Raw genomic sequence first — 19,148 nt, 5'->3', positions numbered from 1 at the left:
AGACCTGAAGATAAGTTATGTTTTGCTTGAAGTGGAAGTTAAATTGAGAAGGCAGGGCTTTCGAAAAAAATCACAACCATACGGGTGCATGCATCTTGCTGTTCCTCGGTGATGAAGACCAGTTATGAGATTGCGGCAATAGTCAGCAACAGGCTAACTTGGTAGTACGAGATGTTTCTGCCCGGTTTCGAACCGCGGACTTTTCGCGTGTGAGGCGAATGTGATAACCACTACACTACAAAAACAACTGGAAAGCAACGGACGTGTACAATGTGCAACCTCACTGTGCTGCTGCAGATTCGCATGGTGAGGCTGAGAGGCTAGGCCACGTCTTAGAAGACTACTGCCTTTTCTCATTTAATCTCTCCTGACTTGCACCCTGTCAGAGCGCTTTCCTGTTATTCTGTTTGCTCCCACCGGGATTTGACTTGGTTAAAACGTCCGACATTTCTAACCCGTCCCGGTTTTAATGAAAAGTGATGGTGAAAGACGAGCTGTGTTGTCCTGTCGACAAATCCCGCCTGACTCGCTGAGTTGTTCCAGTATCTTCCGCAGATGTTGGATCAACTTTCGATGGCTATAACAGCGTGCTTCTATGACGTCCCTGGGGCTCATTGGTCTAGGGGTATGATTCTCGCTTTGGGTGTCGTGGTTTCGAAACTTGCGGGAGCTCCCGTGTTCAAATCCCGGACTAGCCCTTTGACCAGGTTTTCTGTTGGTCATGCGATATCTTTTCTTCATTTCTTTGCGGCTCATTCGGCGGGATTCATTCACATTGTGTTTGCTTTGAGAAGCTGAACTCACACGGCAGGGAACCAATAGGTTCGCGAGACAATCGGGACATTGTCTAAAAGCTTGTCTATGTGTGGACATTCACTTATCTCTATTGACTTATTCCAGTAGATTCAGGCAGCTCTCTGTATGTTTCATTTTATTCAGTTCAACAACATCAGACTGTGTAATCTCTCTTCTCCCTCCACCATCTGTTTATTTCCATCAAGTTATTTTCATTCCTTCCATTGGCATGTTTTACCCTCAGCATTGCCCCCCTCCCCACAGCCCATACCATCCTACTTGAGCAATCTGATCCCTGTCGCCAATTGTTCGCTGGCACACTGCTTACTTTGTTCTGCAATTAACGCATTCTGATCTCTTGAGGCGCCACTATCAGCACCTTTGTTAGCCTTGATTAGCCTCATTTACATTCCCCTTTTCTTTCTGTCCGAGACATTTTCGTCATTTTCCACCGATTGCTGACCACTCTATCGAGGCCCAATAGGGCACGCCAACCCCGCTCGATCCACATTTGTCTGAATCTGACCCCATTTCCAGTTCTCCAGCTTTGACAAAGAGTCACCCAGGCCCGGAACGACCGCTGCCATCTCGCTCCACAGAGGCCGTCAGTCCTGCTGAGATTGTCCAGTATGTTCTGTTTTTGTTTCAGAATGAAGCATCCGCAGTAAGTTGCATTTGTCGTTCATTTAGACATGTTTGAGATGGTGAATAAGTAGGTTTATCTGCATTTGTAAATGCATGAAATTCTGTTGTGGATGAACTAGCTCCGAATATCCAAAATAAGAAGGTCCTTTTCTTCTCATTGCCTGTCGAAAATTCAGTGCTTGTGACTTAATGTGGAATTTATTTTGGTGGCTCATGAGAGACTAATCCTCATAATCCTCGAACATACGAGATGGGGGAACACAAGTACTTTGTGCAAACATTCCTCACACAACATGAGAAGCACTTGATGTTTCTACCCGGTATGGCCCCGGGGAACTTTCGCATGTTAGGGGAATGTGCTAACCACTACACTACAGAAACCGCTGGCGGTGCAGTCATCAATGGACTTGTGCAATGTTCAACCTCACTGTGTTGCTGCAGATTTTCATGGTTCGTCTGAGAGGCCATGTCACTTATTACAAGAAGACAGCCGTTTCTTTAAAACCGATGTCTCAACTTATAAAACAATCAGGAATCGAACTTTACAGACCTGAAGATAAGTTATGTTTTGCTTGAAGTGGAAGTTAAATTGAGAAGGCAGGGCTTTCGAAAATAACCACAACCATACGGGTGCATGCATCTTGCTATTCCTCGGTGATGAAGACCAGTTATGAGATTGCGGCAATAGTCAGCAACAGACTAATCTGGTAGTACGAGATGTTTCTGCCCGGTTTCGAACCGCGGACTTTTCGCGTGTGAGGCGAATGTGATAACCACTACACTACAGAAACAGCTGGCAATCAACGGCCGTGTACAATGTGCAACCTCACTGTGTTGCTGCAGATTCGCATGGTGAGGCTGAGAGGCTAGGCCACGTATTACAAGACTACTGCCTTTTCTCATTTAATCTCTCCTGACTTGCACCCTGTCAGAGCGCTTTCCTGTTATTCTGTTTGCTCCCACCGGGATTTGACTTGGTTAAAACGTCCGACATTTCTAACCCGTCCCAGTTTTAATGAAAAGTGATGGTGAAAGACGAGCTGTGTTGGCCTGTCGACAAATCCCGCCTGACTCGCTGAGTTGTTCCAGTATCTTCCGCAGATGTTGGATCAACTTTCGATGGCTATAACAGCGTGCTTCTATAACATCACTGGGGCTCGTTGGTCTAGGGGTATGATTCTCGCTTTGGGTGTCGTGGTTTCGAAACTTGCGAGAGGTCCCGGGTTCAAATCCCGGACGAGCCCTTTGATAAGGTTTTCTGTTGGTCAGGCGATATGTTTTCTTCATTTCTTTGCGGCTCATTCGGCGGGATTCATTCACATTGGGTTTGCCTTGAGAAGCTGAGCTCACACGGCAGGGAACCAATAGGTTCGCGAGACAATCGGGACATTGTCTAAAAGCTTGTCTATGTGTGGACATTCACTTATCTCTATTGACTTATTCCAGTAGATTCAGGCAGCTCTCTGTATGTTTCATTTTATTCAGTTCAACAACATCAGACTGTGTAATCTCTCTTCTCCCTCCACCATCTGTTTATTTCCATCAAGTCATTTTCATTCCTTCCATTGGTATGTTTTACCCTCAGCATTGCCCCCCTCCCCCCAGCCCATACCATCCTACTTGAGCAATCTGATCCCTGTCGCCAATTGTTCGCTGACACACTGCTTACTTTGTTCTGCTATTAACACATTCTGATCTCTTGAGGCGCCACTATCAGCACCTTTGTTAGCCTTGATTAGCCTCATTTACATTCCCTTTTTCTTTCTGTCCGAGACATTTTCGTCATTTTCCACCTATTGCTGACCACTCTATCGAGGCCCAATAGGGCACGCCAACTCCGCCCCATCCACATTTGTCTGAATCTGACCCCATTTCCAGTTCTCCAGCTTTGACAAAGAGTCACCCAGGCCCGGGACGACCGCTGCCATCTCGCTCCACAGAGGCCGTCAGTCCTGCTGAGATTGTCCAGTATGTTCTGTTTTTGTTTCAGAATGAAGCATCCGCAGTAAGTTGCATTTGTCGTTCATTTAGACATGTTTGAGATGGTGAATAAGTAGGTTTATCTGCATTTGTAAATGCATGAAATTCTGTTGTGGATGAACTAGCTCCGCATATCCAAAATAAGAAGGTCCTTTTCTTCTCATTGCCTGTCGAAAATTCAGTGCTTGTGACTTAATGTGGAATTTATTTTGGTGGCTCATGAGAGACTAATCCTCATAATCCTCGAACATACGAGATGGGGGAACACAAGTACTTTGTGCAAACATTCCTCACACAACATGAGAAGCACTTGATGTTTCTACCCGCTATGGCCCCGGGGACCTTTCGCATGTTAGGGGAATGTGCTAACCACTACACTACAGAAACCGCTGGCGGTGCAGTAATCAATGGACTTGTGCAATGTTCAACCTCACTGTGTTGCTGCAGCTTCTCATGGTTCGTCTGAGAGGCCATGTCACTTATTACAAGAAGACAGCCGTTTCTTTAAAACCGATGTCTCAACTTATAAAACAATCAGGAATCGAACTTTACAGACCTGAAGATAAGTTATGTTTTGCTTCAAGTGGAAGTCAAATTGAGAAGGCAGGGCTTTCGTAAATAACCACAACCAGACGGGTGCATGCATTTTGCGATTCCTCGTTGATGAAGACCAGTTACGAGATTGCGGCAATAGTCAGCAACAGACTTAACTGGAAGTACGAGATGTTTCTGACCGGTTTCGAACCGGGGACCTTTCGCGTGTTAGGCGAATGTGATAACCACTACACTACAGAAACAGCTGGCAGTCAACGGCCGTGTACAATGTGCAACCTCACTGTGTTGCTGCAGATTCGCATGGTGAGGCTGAGAGGCTAGGCCAGTTATTACAAGACGACTGCTGTTTCTTTCAAAAACAGATGTTTCAACATATAAAACCACGAGATGTAGAAATTAGATCGAACTTAACATGATCTGCGTTAACTTCACAGGGACGTGACCCATCTAATCCACAGAGCCAAAGTGGAGAATTGAACTGACTGGAGAGTTGCATCTTAACGCTGACCTTCCGGACCTCGGCCTCCTGAAATGTTCCAAAGAAGCTCAACAAACACTCGAGGAACAGCAGCGCATCTTTCCACTGGGCTCAATACAGCTTTCACACTCATAGTGTGTGCAACAGTCTCACACTGTAAATGCTGCCCCCATTCTGTGTGTCCTTCCATCGCAGATTTGGGTTTGAATCTTGTTTCCACTTCTTCTTTGTATCCGGGCGGTAGTTGTTGAGAGCTGGCACAGACACAGCGGCTGGAATGGCCTCATACTGTGGTGTAATTATTCTCTCATTCGATGCTCACCTCACTATGTGGCCAGGGAACCCTAGGCCTTTTCTCATTTAATCTCTCCTGACTTGCACCCTGTCAGAGCGCTTTCCTGTTGTTCTGTTTGCTCCCACCAGGATTTGACTTGGTTAAAACGTCCGACATTTCTAACCCGTCCCGGTTTTAATGAAAGGTGATGGTGAAAGACAAGCTTTGTTGTCCTGTCGACAAATTCCGCCTGACTCGCTGAGTTGTTCCAGTATTTTCCGCAGATGTTAGATCGACTTTCGATGGCAATAACAGCGTGCTTCTGTTACTTTCCCGGGGCTCGTTGGTCTAGGGGTATGACATTCACTTACCTCTATTGACTAATTCCAGTTGATTCAGGCAGCCCTCTGTATGTTTCATTTTATTCAGTTCAACAACATCAGACTGTGTAATCTCTCTTCTCCCTCCACCATCTGTTTATTTCCATCAAGTTATTTTCATTCCTTCCATTGGTATGTTTTACCCTCAGCATTGCCCCCCTCCCCCAGCCCATACCATCCTACTTGAGCAACCCTGTCGCCAATTGTTCGCTGACACACTGCTTACTTTGTTCTGCTATTAACACATTCTGATCTCTTGAGGCGCCACTATCAGCAACTTTGTTAGCCTTGATTAGCCTCATTTACATTCCCTTTTTCTTTCTGTCCCAGACATTTTCGTCATTTTCCACCTATTGCTGACCACTCTATCGAGGCCCAATAGGGCAGGCCAACCCCGCCCCATCCACATTTGTCTGAATCTGACCCCTTTTCCAGTTCTCCAGCTTTGACAAAGAGTCACCCAGGCCCGGAACGACCGCTGCCATCTCGCTCCACAGAGGCCGTCAGTCCTGCTGAGATTGTCCAGTATGTTCTGTTTTTGTTTCAGAATGAAGCATCCGCAGTAAGTTGCATTTGTCGTTCATTTAGACATGTTTGAGATGGTGAATAAGTAGGTTTATCTGCATTTGTAAATGCATGAAATTCTGTTGTGGATGAACTAGCTCCGCATATCCAAAATAAGAAGGTCCTTTTCTTCTCATTGCCTGTCGAAAATTCAGTGCTTGTGACTTAATGTGGAATTTATTTTAGTGGCTCATGAGAGACTAATCCTCATAATCCTCGAACATACGAGATGGGGAACACAAGCCCTTTGTGCAAACATTCCTCACACAACATGAGAAGCACTTGATGTTTCTACCCGGTATGGCCCCGGGGACCTTTCGCATGTTAGGGGAATGTGCTAACCACTACACTACAGAAACCGCTGGCGGTGCAGTAATCAATGGACTTGTGCAATGTTCAACCTCACTGTGTTGCTGCAGATTTTCATGGTTCGTCTAAGAGGCCATGTCACTTATTACAAGATGACTACCGTTTCTTTAAAACCGATGTCTCAACTTATAAAACAATCAGGAATCGAACTTTACCGACCTGAAGATAAGTTATGTTTTGCTTGAAGTGGAAGTTAAATTGAGAATGCAGGGCTTTCGTAAATAACCACAACCAGACGGGTGCATGCATTTTGCTATTCCTCGTTGATGAAGACCAGTTACGAGATTGCGGCAATAGTCAGCAATAGACTAAACTGGAAGTACGAGATGTTTCTGCCCGGTTTCGAACCGGGGACCTTTCGCGTGTTAGGCGAATGTGATAACCACTACACTACAGAAACAGCTGGCAGTCAACGGCCGTGTACAATGTGCAACGTCACTGTGTTGCTGCAGATTCGCATGGTGAGGCTGAGAGGCTAGGCCAGTTATTACAAGACGACTGCTGTTTCTTTCAAAAACAGATGTTTCAACATATGAAACCACGAGATGTAGAAATTAGATCGAACTTAGCATGATCTGCGTTAACTTCACAGGGACGTGACCCATCTAATCCACAGAGCCAAAGTGGAGAATTGAACTGACTGGAGAGTTGCATCTTAACGCTGACCTTCCGGACCTCGGCCTCCTGAAATGTTCCAAAGAAGCTCAACAAACACTCGAGGAACAGCAGCGCATCTTTCCACTGGGCTCAATACAGCTTTCACACTCATAGTGTGTGCAACAGTCTCACACTGTAAATGCTGCCCCCATTCTGTGTGTCCTTCCATCGCAGATTTGGGTTTGAATCTTGTTTCCACTTCTTCTTTGTATCCGGGCGGTAGTTGTTGAGAGCTGGCACAGACACAGCGGCTGGAATGGCCTCATACTGTGGTGTAATTATTCTCTCATTCGATGCTCACCTCACTATGTGGCCAGGGAACCCTAGGCCTTTTCTCATTTAATCTCTCCTGACTTGCACCCTGTCAGAGCGCTTTCCTGTTGTTCTGTTTGCTCCCACCAGGATTTGACTTGGTTAAAACGTCCGACATTTCTAACCCGTCCCGGTTTTAATGAAAGGTGATGGTGAAAGACAAGCTTTGTTGTCCTGTCGACAAATTCCGCCTGACTCGCTGAGTTCCAGTATTTTCCGCAGATGTTAGATCGACTTTCGATGGCAATAACAGCGTGCTTCTGTTACTTTCCCGGGGCTCGTTGGTCTAGGGGTATGACATTCACTTACCTCTATTGACTAATTCCAGTTGATTCAGGCAGCCCTCTGTATGTTTCATTTTATTCAGTTCAACAACATCAGACTGTGTAATCTCTCTTCTCCCTCCACCATCTGTTTATTTCCATCAAGTTATTTTCATTCCTTCCATTGGTATGTTTTACCCTCAGCATTGCCCCCCTCCCCCAGCCCATACCATCCTACTTGAGCAACCCTGTCGCCAATTGTTCGCTGACACACTGCTTACTTTGTTCTGCTATTAACACATTCTGATCTCTTGAGGCGCCACTATCAGCAACTTTGTTAGCCTTGATTAGCCTCATTTACATTCCCTTTTTCTTTCTGTCCCAGACATTTTCGTCATTTTCCACCTATTGCTGACCACTCTATCGAGGCCCAATAGGGCAGGCCAACCCCGCCCCATCCACATTTGTCTGAATCTGACCCCTTTTCCAGTTCTCCAGCTTTGACAGAGTCACCCAGGCCCGGAACGACCGCTGCCATCTCGCTCCACAGAGGCCGTCAGTCCTGCTGAGATTGTCCAGTATGTTCTGTTTTTGTTTCAGAATGAAGCATCCGCAGTAAGTTGCATTTGTCGTTCATTTAGACATGTTTGAGATGGTGAATAAGTAGGTTTATCTGCATTTGTAAATGCATGAAATTCTGTTGTGGATGAACTAGCTCCGCATATCCAAAATAAGAAGGTCCTTTTCTTCTCATTGCCTGTCGAAAATTCAGTGCTTGTGACTTAATGTGGAATTTATTTTAGTGGCTCATGAGAGACTAATCCTCATAATCCTCGAACATACGAGATGGGGAACACAAGCCCTTTGTGCAAACATTCCTCACACAACATGAGAAGCACTTGATGTTTCTACCCGGTATGGCCCCGGGGACCTTTCGCATGTTAGGGGAATGTGCTAACCACTACACTACAGAAACCGCTGGCGGTGCAGTAATCAATGGACTTGTGCAATGTTCAACCTCACTGTGTTGCTGCAGATTTTCATGGTTCGTCTAAGAGGCCATGTCACTTATTACAAGATGACTACCGTTTCTTTAAAACCGATGTCTCAACTTATAAAACAATCAGGAATCGAACTTTACCGACCTGAAGATAAGTTATGTTTTGCTTGAAGTGGAAGTTAAATTGAGAATGCAGGGCTTTCGTAAATAACCACAACCAGACGGGTGCATGCATTTTGCTATTCCTCGTTGATGAAGACCAGTTACGAGATTGCGGCAATAGTCAGCAACAGACTAAACTGGAAGTACGAGATGTTTCTGCCCGGTTTCGAACCGGGGACCTTTCGCGTGTTAGGCGAATGTGATAACCACTACACTACAGAAACAGCTGGCAGTCAACGGCCGTGTACAATGTGCAACGTCACTGTGTTGCTGCAGATTCGCATGGTGAGGCTGAGAGGCTAGGCCAGTTATTACAAGACGACTGCTGTTTCTTTCAAAAACAGATGTTTCAACATATGAAACCACGAGATGTAGAAATTAGATCGAACTTAACATGATCTGCGTTAACTTCACAGGGACGTGACCCATCTAATCCACAGAGCCAAAGTGGAGAATTGAACTGACTGGAGAGTTGCATCTTAACGCTGACCTTCCGGACCTCGGCCTCCTGAAATGTTCCAAAGAAGCTCAACAAACACTCGAGGAACAGCAGCGCATCTTTCCACTGGGCTCAATACAGCTTTCACACTCATAGTGTGTGCAACAGTCTCACACTGTAAATGCTGCCCCCATTCTGTGTGTCCTTCCATCGCAGATTTGGGTTTGAATCTTGTTTCCACTTCTTCTTTGTATCCGGGCGGTAGTTGTTGAGAGCTGGCACAGACACAGCGGCTGGAATGGCCTCATACTGTGGTGTAATTATTCTCTCATTCGATGCTCACCTCACTCTGTGGCCAGGGAACCCTAGGCCTTTTCTCATTTTATCTCTCCTGACTTGCACCCTGTCAGAGCGCTTTCCTGTTGTTCTGTTTGCTCCCACCAGGATTTGACTTGGTTAAAACGTCCGACATTTCTAACCCGTCCCGGTTTTAATGAAAGGTGATGGTGAAAGACAAGCTTTGTTGTCCTGTCGACAAATTCCGCCTGACTCGCTGAGTTGTTGCAGTATTTTCCGCTGTTGTTAGATCGACTTTCGATGGCAATAACAGCGTGCTTCTGTTACTTTCCTGGGGCTCGTTAGTCTAGGGGTATGACATTCACTTACCTCTATTGACTTATTCCAGTAGATTCAGGCAGCTCTCTGTATGTTTCATTTTATTCAGTTCAACAACATCAGACTGTGTAATCACTCTTCTCCCTCCACCATCTGTTTATTTCCATCAAGTTATTTTCATTCCTTCCATTGGCATGTTTTACCCTCAGCATTGCCCCCCTCCCCCCAGCCCATACCATCCTACTTGAGCAATCTGATCCCTGTCGCCAATTGTTCGCTGACACACTGCTTACTTTGTTCTGCTATTAACACATTCTGATCTCTTGAGGCACCACTATCAGCACCTTTGTTAGCCTTGATTAGCCTCATTTACATTCCCTTTTTCTTTCTGTCCGAGACATTTTCGTCATTTTCCACCTATTGCTGACCACTCTATCGAGGCCCAATAGGGCACGCCAACCCCGCCCCATCCACATTTGTCTGAATCTGACCCCATTTCCAGTTCTCCAGCTTTGACAAAGAGTCACCCAGGCCCGGAACGACCGCTGCCATCTCGCTCCACAGAGGCCGTCAGTCCTGCTGAGATTGTCCAGTATGTTCTGTTTTTGTTTCAGAATGAAGCATCCGCAGTAAGTTGCATTTGTCGTTCATTTAGACATGTTTGAGATGGTGAATAAGTAGGTTTATCTGCATTTGTAAATGCATGAAATTCTGTTGTGGATGAACTAGCTCCGCATATCCAAAATAAGAAGGTCCTTTTCTTCTCATTGCCTGTCGAAAATTCAGTGCTTGTGACTTAATGTGGAATTATTTTAGTGGCTCATGAGAGACTAAACCTCATAATCCTCGAACATACGAGATGGGGGAACACAAGTACTTTGTGCAAACATTCCTCACACAACATGTAAGCACTTGATGTTTCTACCCGGTGTGGCCCCGGGGACCTTTCGCATGTTAGGGGAATGTGCTAACTACTACACTACAGAAACCGCTGGCGGTGCAGTAATCAATGGACTTGTGCAATGTTCAACCTCACTGTGTTGCTGCAGATTTTCATGGTTCGTCTGAGAGGCCATGTCACTTATTACAAGAAGACAGCCGTTTCTTTAAAACCGATGTCTCAACTTATAAAACAATCAGGAATCGAACTTTACAGACCTGAAGATAAGTTATGTTTTGCTTGAAGTGGAAGTTAAATTGAGAAGGCAGGGCTTTCGAAAAAAATCACAACCATACGGGTGCATGCATCTTGCTGTTCCTCGGTGATGAAGACCAGTTATGAGATTGCGGCAATAGTCAGCAACAGGCTAACTTGGTAGTACGAGATGTTTCTGCCCGGTTTCGAACCGCGGACTTTCCGCGTGTGAGGCGAATGTGATAACCACTACACTACAAAAACAACTGGAAAGCAACGGACGTGTACAATGTGCAACCTCACTGTGCTGCTGCAGATTCGCATGGTGAGGCTGAGAGGCTAGGCCACGTCTTAGAAGACTACTGCCTTTTCTCATTTAATCTCTCCTGACTTGCACCCTGTCAGAGCGCTTTCCTGTTATTCTGTTTGCTCCCACCGGGATTTGACTTGGTTAAAACGTCCGACATTTCTAACCCGTCCCGGTTTTAATGAAAAGTGATGGTGAAAGACGAGCTGTGTTGTCCTGTCGACAAATCCCGCCTGACTCGCTGAGTTGTTCCAGTATCTTCCGCAGATGTTGGATCAACTTTCGATGGCTATAACAGCGTGCTTCTATGACGTCCCTGGGGCTCATTGGTCTAGGGGTATGATTCTCGCTTTGGGTGTCGTGGTTTCGAAACTTGCGGGAGGTCCCGTGTTCAAATCCCGGACTAGCCCTTTGATAAGGTTTTCTGTTGGTCATGCGATATCTTTTCTTCATTTCTTTGCGGCTCATTCGGCGGGATTCATTCACATTGTGTTTGCTTTGAGAAGCTGAACTCACACGGCAGGGAACCAATAGGTTCGCGAGACAATCGGGACATTGTCTAAAAGCTTGTCTATGTGTGGACATTCACTTATCTCTATTGACTTATTCCAGTAGATTCAGGCAGCTCTCTGTATGTTTCATTTTATTCAGTTCAACAACATCAGACTGTGTAATCTCTCTTCTCCCTCCACCATCTGTTTATTTCCATCAAGTTATTTTCATTCCTTCCATTGGCATGTTTTACCCTCAGCATTGCCCCCCTCCCCACAGCCCATACCATCCTACTTGAGCAATCTGATCCCTGTCGCCAATTGTTCGCTGACACACTGCTTACTTTGTTCTGCTATTAACACATTCTGATCTCTTGAGGCGCCACTATCAGCACCTTTGTTAGCCTTGATTAGCCTCATTTACATTCCCCTTTTCTTTCTGTCCGAGACATTTTCGTCATTTTCCACCGATTGCTGACCACTCTATCGAGGCCCAATAGGGCACGCCAACCCCGCTCGATCCACATTTGTCTGAATCTGACCCCATTTCCAGTTCTCCAGCTTTGACAAAGAGTCACCCAGGCCCGGAACGACCGCTGCCATCTCGCTCCACAGAGGCCGTCAGTCCTGCTGAGATTGTCCAGTATGTTCTGTTTTTGTTTCAGAATGAAGCATCCGCAGTAAGTTGCATTTGTCGTTCATTTAGACATGTTTCAGATGGTGAATAAGTAGGTTTATCTGCATTTGTAAATGCATGAAATTCTGTTGTGGATGAACTAGCTCCGCATATCCAAAATAAGAAGGTCCTTTTCTTCTCATTGCCTGTCGAAAATTCAGTGCTTGTGACTTAATGTGGAATTTATTTTGGTGGCTCATGAGAGACTAATCCTCATAATCCTCGAACATACGAGATGGGGGAACACAAGTACTTTGTGCAAACATTCCTCACACAACATGAGAAGCACTTGATGTTTCTACCCGGTATGGCCCCGGGCAACTTTCGCATGTTAGGGGAATGTGCTAACCACTACACTACAGAAACCGCTGGCGGTGCAGTCATCAATGGACTTGTGCAATGTTCAACCTCACTGTGTTGCTGCAGATTTTCATGGTTCGTCTGAGAGGCCATGTCACTTATTACAAGAAGACAGCCGTTTCTTTAAAACCGATGTCTCAACTTATAAAACAATCAGGAATCGAACTTTACAGACCTGAAGATAAGTTATGTTTTGCTTGAAGTGGAAGTTAAATTGAGAAGGCAGGGCTTTCGAAAATAACCACAACCATACGGGTGCATGCATCTTGCTATTCCTCGGTGATGAAGACCAGTTATGAGATTGCGGCAATAGTCAGCAACAGACTAATCTGGTAGTACGAGATGTTTCTGCCCGGTTTCGAACCGCGGACTTTTCGCGTGTGAGGCGAATGTGATAACCACTACACTACAGAAACAGCTGGCAATCAACGGACGTGTACAATGTGCAACCTCACTGTGTTGCTGCAGATTCGCATGGTGAGGCTGAGAGGCTAGGCCACGTATTACAAGACTACTGCCTTTTCTCATTTAATCTCTCCTGACTTGCACCCTGTCAGAGCGCTTTCCTGTTATTCTGTTTGCTCCCACCGGGATTTGACTTGGTTAAAACGTCCGACATTTCTAACCCGTCCCAGTTTTAATGAAAAGTGATGGTGAAAGACGAGCTGTGTTGGCCTGTCGACAAATCCCGCCTGACTCGCTGAGTTGTTCCAGTATCTTCCGCAGATGTTGGATCAACTTTCGATGGCTATAACAGCGTGCTTCTATAACATCACTGCGGCTCGTTGGTCTAGGGGTATGATTCTCGCTTTGGGTGTCGTGGTTTCGAAACTTGCGGGAGGTCCCGGGTTCAAATCCCGGACGAGCCCTTTGATAAGGTTTTCTGTTGGTCAGGCGATATGTTTTCTTCATTTCTTTGCGGCTCATTCGGCGGGATTCATTCACATTGGGTTTGCCTTGAGAAGCTGAGCTCACACGGCAGGGAACCAATAGGTTCGCGAGACAATCGGGACATTGTCTAAAAGCTTGTCTATGTGTGGACATTCACTTATCTCTATTGACTTATTCCAGTAGATTCAGGCAGCTCTCTGTATGTTTCATTTTATTCAGTTCAACAACATCAGACTGTGTAATCTCTCTTCTCCCTCCACCATCTGTTTATTTCCATCAAGTCATTTTCATTCCTTCCATTGGTATGTTTTACCCTCAGCATTGCCCCCCTCCCCCCAGCCCATACCATCCTACTTGAGCAATCTGATCCCTGTCGCCAATTGTTCGCTGACACACTGCTTACTTTGTTCTGCTATTAACACATTCTGATCTCTTGAGGCGCCACTATCAGCACCTTTGTTAGCCTTGATTAGCCTCATTTACATTCCCTTTTTCTTTCTGTCCGAGACATTTTCGTCATTTTCCACCTATTGCTGACCACTCTATCGAGGCCCAATAGGGCACGCCAACTCCGCCCCATCCACATTTGTCTGAATCTGACCCCATTTCCAGTTCTCCAGCTTTGACAAAGAGTCACCCAGGCCCGGGACGACCGCTGCCATCTCGCTCCACAGAGGCCGTCAGTCCTGCTGAGATTGTCCAGTATGTTCTGTTTTTGTTTCAGAATGAAGCATCCGCAGTAAGTTGCATTTGTCGTTCATTTAGACATGTTTCAGATGGTGAATAAGTAGGTTTATCTGCATTTGTAAATGCATGAAATTCTGTTGTGGATGAACTAGCTCCGCATATCCAAAATAAGAAGGTCCTTTTCTTCTCATTGCCTGTCGAAAATTCAGTGCTTGTGACTTAATGTGGAATTTATTTTGGTGGCTCATGAGAGACTAATCCTCATAATCCTCGAACATACGAGATGGGGGAACACAAGTACTTTGTGCAAACATTCCTCACACAACATGAGAAGCACTTGATGTTTCTACCCGGTATGGCCCCGGGGACCTTTCGCATGTTAGGGGAATGTGCTAACCACTACACTACAGAAACCGCTGGCGGTGCAGTAATCAATGGACTTGTGCAATGTTCAACCTCACTGTGTTGCTGCAGCTTCTCATGGTTCGTCTGAGAGGCCATGTCACTTATTACAAGAAGACAGCCGTTTCTTTAAAACCGATGTCTCAACTTATAAAACAATCAGGAATCGAACTTTACAGACCTGAAGATAAGTTATGTTTTGCTTCAAGTGGAAGTCAAATTGAGAAGGCAGGGCTTTCGTAAATAACCACAACCAGACGGGTGCATGCATTTTGCGATTCCTCGTTGATGAAGACCAGTTACGAGATTGCGGCAATAGTCAGCAACAGACTTAACTGGAAGTACGAGATGTTTCTGCCCGGTTTCGAACCGGGGACCTTTCGCGTGTTAGGCGAATGTGATAACCACTACACTACAGAAACAGCTGGCAGTCAACGGCCGTGTACAATGTGCAACCTCACTGTGTTGCTGCAGATTCGCATGGTGAGGCTGAGAGGCTAGGCCAGTTATTACAAGACGACTGCTGTTTCTTTCAAAAACAGATGTTTCAACATATAAAACCACGAGATGTAGAAATTAGATCGAACTTAACATGATCTGCGTTAACTTCACAGGGACGTGACCCATCTAATCCACAGAGCCAAAGTGGAGAATTGAACTGACTGGAGAGTTGCATCTTAACGCTGACCTTCCGGACCTCGGCCTCCTGAAATGTTCCAAAGAAGCTCAACAAACACTCGAGGAACAGCAGCGCATCTTTCCACTGGGCTCAATACAGCTTTCACACTCATAGTGTGTGCAACAGTCTCACACTGTAAATGCTGCCCCCATTCTGTGTGTCCTTCCATCGCAGATTTGGGTTTGAATCTTGTTTCCACTTCTTCTTTGTATCCGGGCGGTAGTTGTTGAGAGCTGGCACAGACACAGCGGCTGGAATGGCCTCATACTGTGGTGTAATTATTCTCTCATTCGATGCTCACCTCACTCTGTGGCCAGGGAACCCTAGGCCTTTTCTCATTTAATCTCTCCTGACTTGCACCCTGTCAGAGCGCTTTCCTGTTGTTCTGTTTGCTCCCACCAGGATTTGACTTGGTTAAAACGTCCGACATTTCGAACCCGTCCCGGTTTTAATGAAAGGTGATGGTGAAAGACAAGCTTTGTTGTCCTGTCGACAAATTCCGCCTGACTCGCTGAGTTGTTCCAGTATTTTCCGCAGATGTTAGATCGACTTTCGATGGCAATAACAGCGTGCTTCTGTTACTTTCCCGGGGCTCGTTGGTCTAGGGGTATGACATTCACTTACCTCTATTGACCAATTCCAGTTGATTCAGGCAGCCCTCTGTATGTTTCATTTTATTCAGTTCAACAACATCAGACTGTGTAATCTCTCTTCTCCCTCCACCATCTGTTTATTTCCATCAAGTTATTTTCATTCCTTCCATTGGTATGTTTTACCCTCAGCATTGCCCCCCTCCCCCAGCCCATACCATCCTACTTGAGCAACCCTGTCGCCAATTGTTCGCTGACACACTGCTTACTTTGTTCTGCTATTAACACATTCTGATCTCTTGAGGCGCCACTATCAGCAACTTTGTTAGCCTTGATTAGCCTCATTTACATTCCCTTTTTCTTTCTGTCCGAGACATTGTCGTCATTTTCCACCTATTGCTGACTACTCTATCGAGGCCCAATAGGGCAGGCCAACCCCGCCCCATCCACATTTGTCTGAATCTGACCCCATTTCCAGTTCTCCAGCTTTGACAAAGAGTCACCCAGGCCCGGAACGACCGCTGCCATCTCGCTCCACAGAGGCCGTCAGTCCTGCTGAGATTGTCCAGTATGTTCTGTTTTTGTTTCAGAATGAAGCATCCGCAGTAAGTTGCATTTGTCGTTCATTTAGACATGTTTGAGATGGTGAATAAGTAGGTTTATCTGCATTTGTAAATGCATGAAATTCTGTTGTGGATGAACTAGCTCCGCATATCCAAAATAAGAAGGTCCTTTTCTTCTCATTGCCTGTCGAAAATTCAGTGCTTGTGACTTAATGTGGAATTTATTTTAGTGGCTCATGAGAGACTAATCCTCATAATCCTCGAACATACGAGATGGGGAACACAAGTACTTTGTGCAAACATTCCTCACACAACATGAGAAGCACTTGATGTTTCTACCCGGTATGGCCCCGGGGACCTTTCGCATGTTAGGGGAATGTGCTAACCACTACACTACAGAAACCGCTGGCGGTGCAGTAATCAATGGACTTGTGCAATGTTCAACCTCACTGTGTTGCTGCAGATTTTCATGGTTCGTCTAAGAGGCCATGTCACTTATTACAAGATGACTACCGTTTCTTTAAAACCGATGTCTCAACTTATAAAACAATCAGGAATCGAACTTTACCGACCTGAAGATAAGTTATGTTTTGCTTGAAGTGGAAGTTAAATTGAGAATGCAGGGCTTTCGTAAATAACCACAACCAGACGGGTGCATGCATTTTGCTATTCCTCGTTGATGAAGACCAGTTACGAGATTGCGGCAATAGTCAGCAACAGAATAAACTGGAAGTACGAGATGTTTCTGCCCGGTTTCGAACCGGGGACCTTTCGCGTGTGAGGCGAATGTGATAACCACTACACTACAGAAACAGCTGGCAATCAACGGACGTGTACAATGTGCAACCTCACTGTGTTGCTGCAGATTCGCATGGTGAGGCTGAGAGGCTAGGCCAGTTATTACAAGACGACTGCTGTTTCTTTCAAAAACAGATGTTTCAACATATAAAACCACGAGATGTAGAAATTAGATCGAACTTAACATGATCTGCGTTAACTTCACAGGGACGTGACCCATCTAATCCACAGAGCCAAAGTGGAGAATTGAACTGACTGGAGAGTTGCATCTTAACGCTGACCTTCCGGACCTCGGCCTCCTGAAATGTTCCAAAGAAGCTCAACAAACACTCGAGGAACAGCAGCGCATCTTTCCACTGGGCTCAATACAGCTTTCACACTCATAGTGTGTGCAACAGTCTCACACTGTAAATGCTGCCCCCATTCTGTGTGTCCTTCCATCGCAGATTTGGGTTTGAATCTTGTTTCCACTTCTTCTTTGTATCCGGGCGGTAGTTGTTGAGAGCTGGCACAGACACAGCGGCTGGAATGGCCTCATACTGTGGTGTAATTATTCTCTCATTCGATGCTCACCTCACTCTGTGGCCAGGGAACCCTAGGCCTTTTCTCATTTAATCTCTCCTGACTTGCACCCTGTCAGAGCGCTTTCCTGTTGTTCTGTTTGCTCCCACCAGGATTTGACTTGGTTAAAACGTCCGACATTTCTAACCCGTCCCGGTTTTAATGAAAGGTGATGGTGAAAGACAAGCTTTGTTGTCCTGTCGACAAATTCCGCCTGACTCGCTGAGTTGTTGCAGTATTTTCCGCAGCTGTTAGATCGACTTTCGATGGCAATAACAGCGTGCTTCTGTTACTTTCCCGGGGCTCGTTGGTCTCGGGGTATGACATTCACTTACCTCTATTGACTTATTCCAGTAGATTCAGGCAGCTCTCTGTATGTTTCATTTTATTCAGTTCAACAACATCAGACTGTGTAATCTCTCTTCTCCCTCCACCATCTGTTTATTTCCATCAAGTTATTTTCATTCCTTCCATTGGCATGTTTTACCCTCAGCATTGCCCCCCTCCCCCCAGCCCATACCATCCTACTTGAGCAATCTGATCCCTGTCGCCAATTGTTCGCTGACACACTGCTTACTTTGTTCTGCTATTAACACATTCTGATCTCTTGAGGCGCCACTATCAGCACCTTTGTTAGCCTTGATTAGCCTCATTTACATTCCCTTTTTCTTTCTGTCCGAGACATTTTCGTCATTTTCCACCTATTGCTGACCACTCTATCGAGGCCCAATAGGGCAGGCCAACCCCGCCCCATCCACATTTGTCTGAATCTGACCCCATTTCCAGTTCTCCAGCTTTGACAAAGAGTCACCCAGGCCCGGAACGACCGCTGCCATCTCGCTCCACAGAGGCCGTCAGTCCTGCTGAGATTGTCCAGTATGTTCTGTTTTTGTTTCAGAATGAAGCATCCGCAGTAAGTTGCATTTGTCGTTCATTTAGACATGTTTGAGATGGTGAATAAGTAGGTTTATCTGCATTTGTAAATGCATGAAATTCTGTTGTGGATGAACTAGCTCCGCATATCCAAAATAAGAAGGTCCTTTTCTTCTCATTGCCTGTCGAAAATTCAGTGCTTGTGACTTAATGTGGAATTTATTTTGGTGGCTCATGAGAGACTAATCCTCATAATCCTCGAACATACGAGATGGGGGAACACAAGTACTTTGTGCAAACATTCCTCACACAACATGAGAAGCACTTGATGTTTCTACCCGGTATGGCCCCGGGGACCTTTCGCATGTTAGGGGAATGTGCTAACCACTACACGACAGAAACCGCTGGCGGTGCAGTAATCAATGGACTTGTGCAATGTTCAACCTCACTGTGTTGCTGCAGCTTCTCATGGTTCGTCTGAGAGGCCATGTCACTTATTACAAGAAGACAGCCGTTTCTTTAAAACCGATGTCTCAACTTATAAAACAATCAGGAATCGAACTTTACAGACCTGAAGATAATTTATGATTGCTTCAAGTGGAAGTCAAATTGAGAAGGCAGGGCTTTCGAAAATAACCACAACCATA

The 19,148-nt window shown here is 45.6% G+C and overlaps 11 non-coding genes across 11 annotated transcripts; 2 read left to right on the top strand and 9 right to left on the bottom strand.

The window, feature by feature from the left end:
* Positions 1–172: 172 nt before the first annotated feature.
* Positions 173–245, bottom strand: trnav-cac (transfer RNA valine (anticodon CAC)). The gene has a single exon. It is a non-coding gene; the product is annotated as a tRNA-Val (tRNA).
* A 1,913-nt stretch (positions 246–2,158) lies between these two features.
* trnav-cac (transfer RNA valine (anticodon CAC)) lies at positions 2,159–2,231 on the bottom strand. The gene has a single exon. It is a non-coding gene; the product is annotated as a tRNA-Val (tRNA).
* Positions 2,232–2,594: 363 nt separating this feature from the next.
* Positions 2,595–2,684, top strand: trnap-ugg (transfer RNA proline (anticodon UGG)). Its single transcript is given in 2 exon segments — positions 2,595–2,630; positions 2,649–2,684. It is a non-coding gene; the product is annotated as a tRNA-Pro (tRNA).
* Positions 2,685–4,144: 1,460 nt separating this feature from the next.
* On the bottom strand, positions 4,145–4,217 carry trnav-aac (transfer RNA valine (anticodon AAC)). Its single transcript has one exon. It is a non-coding gene; the product is annotated as a tRNA-Val (tRNA).
* A 2,150-nt stretch (positions 4,218–6,367) lies between these two features.
* trnav-aac (transfer RNA valine (anticodon AAC)) lies at positions 6,368–6,440 on the bottom strand. Its single transcript has one exon. It is a non-coding gene; the product is annotated as a tRNA-Val (tRNA).
* Positions 6,441–8,585: 2,145 nt separating this feature from the next.
* Positions 8,586–8,658, bottom strand: trnav-aac (transfer RNA valine (anticodon AAC)). Its single transcript has one exon. It is a non-coding gene; the product is annotated as a tRNA-Val (tRNA).
* Positions 8,659–10,814: 2,156 nt separating this feature from the next.
* Positions 10,815–10,887, bottom strand: trnav-cac (transfer RNA valine (anticodon CAC)). Its single transcript has one exon. It is a non-coding gene; the product is annotated as a tRNA-Val (tRNA).
* A 1,913-nt stretch (positions 10,888–12,800) lies between these two features.
* Positions 12,801–12,873, bottom strand: trnav-cac (transfer RNA valine (anticodon CAC)). Its single transcript has one exon. It is a non-coding gene; the product is annotated as a tRNA-Val (tRNA).
* Positions 12,874–13,236: 363 nt separating this feature from the next.
* trnap-ugg (transfer RNA proline (anticodon UGG)) lies at positions 13,237–13,326 on the top strand. The gene is given in 2 exon segments: positions 13,237–13,272; positions 13,291–13,326. It is a non-coding gene; the product is annotated as a tRNA-Pro (tRNA).
* A 1,460-nt stretch (positions 13,327–14,786) lies between these two features.
* Positions 14,787–14,859, bottom strand: trnav-aac (transfer RNA valine (anticodon AAC)). The gene has a single exon. It is a non-coding gene; the product is annotated as a tRNA-Val (tRNA).
* Positions 14,860–17,009: 2,150 nt separating this feature from the next.
* On the bottom strand, positions 17,010–17,082 carry trnav-cac (transfer RNA valine (anticodon CAC)). Its single transcript has one exon. It is a non-coding gene; the product is annotated as a tRNA-Val (tRNA).
* Between the last annotated feature and the right edge of the window lie 2,066 nt (positions 17,083–19,148).

This window comes from Scyliorhinus torazame, chromosome 5, assembly GCF_047496885.1.
Source record: "Scyliorhinus torazame isolate Kashiwa2021f chromosome 5, sScyTor2.1, whole genome shotgun sequence".
Taxonomy (NCBI): domain Eukaryota; kingdom Metazoa; phylum Chordata; class Chondrichthyes; order Carcharhiniformes; family Scyliorhinidae; genus Scyliorhinus; species Scyliorhinus torazame.
This window is presented reverse-complemented; position numbering and strand designations above follow the sequence as displayed.